Raw genomic sequence first — 4,273 nt, 5'->3', positions numbered from 1 at the left:
ATGAAGACACTCAAAGTTGCCTCGTGTGTGAGAGAAAAAGGAACCCTTTGAATAGTTTCTCAGTTGCAGTTGAGCTGCTTTATGTTGATTGCTTCTTGATGCCATTTCTGGAAAGAGGATGCATAAATAATCACAGTTGAAGAGCACACAAGCTACAGGATGCATTTGGAAAAACTGTTGTGCGCGCGGTCTTTCCTGTGATTCAATAAATAGATCTCTCCCCAGCCCCTGGAACAAGATGAAGTCTCTACACTACCCACCGGATCGGCGGGCAGCAATCGATTTATCATGTCTAGTCTAGACGCAATAAATCGCCCCCGAGTGCTCTCCTGCTGACTCCTGTACTCCAGCTCTGTGAGAGGCGCAGGCAGAGTCGATGGGGGAGCAGCAGCAGTCGACTCACCACGGTAAGTCGATCCAAGTACGTCGACTTCAGCTACATTATGTAGCTGAAGTTGCGTAACTTAGATTGGATTCCCCCCTGGGCTTAGTATTGGTCCTATGCCACAAGATGGCCACTAAAATACATAGGTCCTAGGCCCATCTTGGAGTACCTGGTGTTGGGCAAGTTGGTGTATTTACTTTACAGCTGGAAAAAGGGGGAGGGTGTTTTTCCTTCATGAGTGGAATATGGTTTTTGCCATGGCAACCTGGCTTACAGCATGTACATACTAATCAAGTACAACATTCCTTCCTCAAGGACCAAATACTCCCATCACTGGGACTGACCTGTAAAAGCAAGTTTCACCTTGCCCTCACAATGGGGCTTTCGGGTGATTGCTCTGGCCCTTACATTTACCTCAATGTTTAGAGCTGGCTGGAATTTCTCCATTGGACACGTGCCAGCTTCTGTTTCTCCCCTCAGCAATCAGGGACCCTGGCACATCACTAGGGCGCCCTCCCCTCTTTTTTTAAATATAACTTCCACTAATGGATATTTCTGTAAGACTGGAAGTTGTACAGAGCTCAATTAAAACAGGGTTCAATACAGCGAAGTCAGAACCTGGGTGAAGGGGGCAGCTTTCCCGATCAGGCCCACAGAGGGAGCAGTGGCGGGTTTGTATGCTGGAAGTCTGAAAACTATAGTGGTTTTTAAACATTCCAAAATCATTCATCTTTTTCAAAATACCTACATTTCATTACTGTGAAAACTAAAGCTTCCCTTGGCTGTCACAGACTGGGATAGAATGAGGCTCATGGACACAGTCAGTGTAACCGCAACCATTTAGAATTTTTTTAATCATTAGTGTGTATGGGCGTAAAACGCAGCATTTATCAAGGGGCTACTGCCTCACTTCACCTCAGTCTCCTCTCCACACTGAGAGACAGGAAGTGTTGGAGATGAGTAAGCTACTGTTACCTTGCTAGTGGATACTTGCCCCACTATGGGAATACAATCTTGAGCTAATGCATCATGATATGAGGGAAGCACTCCTTGCCTTAATTATGCCACTGCCTATGGAGAATTTGGGCAGAAATTAATATTTTTTGCACAGAATTTCCTTTTCCTCCACAGAAATGGGATGCTGGCCACTAGAGGGGCTGGGAGCTGCAGGGTTTCCTGCAGCTGCAATTCTCAGGAGACAGGTTGATTCTCCCTCTGGGCAGGAGGGGGCGTGTGCTGCCAGTGTCTGAGGTGGGCTCTGGTAGGAGGGCGTGCCACAGCTGGGCTCTGGGGAGATGGGGTAGAGAAAAGGAATTTCCTTAAAACTCTACTCCTGGGGAATTTGTGTGGGTCTGTAATGTTACAGACAGAGTTGCTGATAGGCATTTTGGTAATTAAAACAGGCACGATTATAGGGTGTCATTTTGACCAAAAAAATTGCAGAACTTTAAAATACCAGTGCAGAATTTTTTGGCACAGAACTCCCGCAGGAGTAAGCACATGAAACGTGCCCAGTTGTATTTAGAACAGACATGGTCAGTCTATCCTCTAATCCCCACAGCCCAGCTTCTCTATTTTGTGCCTGTAGTGTTGTCTATGCCTGCTCACATAGTCTTTATCCCAAGGCTTGTTGTGTCGGCAACCACAGGGCAGGGGCCTGGCTCCAAACATGAGTTGTTTCAGTACAGCTGCACCTAAGTGTATATACATCTAGGAACAAAGAACATAGGCCACACTTACATGATGGGGAACTTAATCCTAGGAAATGGACTCTGAAAATGATTTGGGGTTGGGGATGGATAATCTGTTGATTGGCCATGAGCTCTCAGTGCAACACTGTAGCCCAAAGAGCTAGTGTGCTGCTGGCTCCATAAACAGGGGAGTAGAGAGGTTATTTTACCTCTATACTTAGCACTGGTGCAACCATTGCTGGAATACTGTGTCCAAGTCTGGTGCCTACAATTCAAGAAGGATGTTGATAATTGGAGGGGGTTTAAGAGTCAAGCAAATGATAAAACAGACTTATGGAACTCACTCACTGTAAGTCATATCTATTTTACTTAGGGATGACTTGATTACAGTCTCTGCATGGGGAACACATCTAGTAATGGACTGTTCAGCCTAGCAGAGAAAGGTGTAACACTCCAATAGCTGGAAGTTGAAGCTAGACAAATTGAGCCTAGAAGGTGTACATTTTTAACAGTGGGTAATCTACCAAGGGTCATAGGAGATTCACCATCACTGACCATTTTTAAATCAACATTGGCTGTTTCTCTGGAAGATCTCCTCTAGGAATTAATTTAAGGAAGTTCTAGGGCCTGTGTTATACTGGAGGGGTGACCAGATGGTCTCTTCGGGCCTTGAACATTAGTAATTTCCTCCCCACTTCCCATCCATCCTGTGCCCTCCATGGTCATACCAATTTTCAAGCTGGCTATGCCTCTGCACATTATATCACATGGGAGTGGAGGGTGAGATGACTGATATACAGTCATGAAACCTCCATGCATCTGAAGAAGTGGGGTATTTTACCCATGAAAGCTTATGCCCAAATAAATCCGTTAGTCTTTAAGGTGCCACTGGACGCCTTGTTGTTTTGGTGGATACAGACTAACACAGCTGCCCCCTGATACTTGTAAATTTTAAATCATTGATAATTCACTCAACTCAGCACCCACCAGCAGCAGCCCTACACTCCACTCCGGAGAACCAAAATAAAGTAACAAAAACAAGCAACTGTTAATCTAAAACCTAAACTAAATGTTTGACAGTTTTTCTGTAGGTAATTTCCTAGATTTTTTTAAAATAGTTTGTTTACTTTTAGCAACTCCCCTTACGTATTAGGGGGGGTTTAGAACCCCCAGCAATAGAATACATACTGCTAGTGGGGCTCCAGGGTACCTCAGCTGGCAGCAGCAGAAGGTTCTTATTCCAGAGCGGAGGTGACCCTGCCTCTGCCTTTTTTCCTTCTCGCTTCATCCCTGCTGCAAACTTCCTAATATTTTATAATGAAAAAGGGCAGGTAACCTACAGCTAAAGGGGAAGTACCAGCCACCCTTCTACTAAGGTAAAGACGACTTACCTGGCTATAATGCTCACCTTCAGTCGGTTTCTTCCCCTCACTCCAGAGCTCTGCCACCAAGTAGTCATCAGTGATTGTGGCCAGCCTCTAAACTCCTGTGGTAACGATCATGTACACTGGAGCAGCAACCTATCTATCTGTTTGCTTACCTGCAGTATCAGTGTAGACAGCTACCATAGTGCCCCACAAATGGGAATAGTTTGGCTACGGCTGCCCTTATGAAGTTCAGTTTCCACATAAAACCAACCTGAATTAGGGCTTTTAACTGGTCTGTGGAGCACTCACAGACAGGTGCCTTTGAAAGGAAATTGTACTTAGGTCAGTGGAGCATCAAAGAGAATGGCTTGAGAAGGGAGCATGGGTTGACATATTTCACAAACACTGCCACAAGAGAGCTAGTGAGGTCAATGGCAGGGAGAAGGAGGAGAGCTGAACAACAGTGTCTCCTGCTTTCCAACTTGAAGAGGTATTGCTATAGTGATGACTCAGTCATCCAGGAGCGATCACCATGACCACCTCTATGAAAGGAATGAGAAATCCAAAACTGTATTCCAAAGATGACATTTTTAGAAGTTCAATAAATTGTCTAAACAACCCTAGGTACAAATAATTATTCCTTCCTTGCAACTATGCCATTAACTCCTATTAGCACATGTACATTGAATCTGTCTTATCTTGTTTAGAGGACATTTCAGAGACATTTTAGTGCATCTCATTGCAGTAATGCATAGTGACCAAGAGAAATCCAACTGCTGGGATGAGAGGAACAACCTTTCTCACCTATAAAAACACCCCAAACAAATCCC

The sequence above is a fragment of the Eretmochelys imbricata genome, chromosome 1 (assembly GCF_965152235.1).
Source record: "Eretmochelys imbricata isolate rEreImb1 chromosome 1, rEreImb1.hap1, whole genome shotgun sequence".
In the NCBI taxonomy this organism is placed as follows: domain Eukaryota; kingdom Metazoa; phylum Chordata; order Testudines; family Cheloniidae; genus Eretmochelys; species Eretmochelys imbricata.
This window is presented reverse-complemented; position numbering follows the sequence as displayed.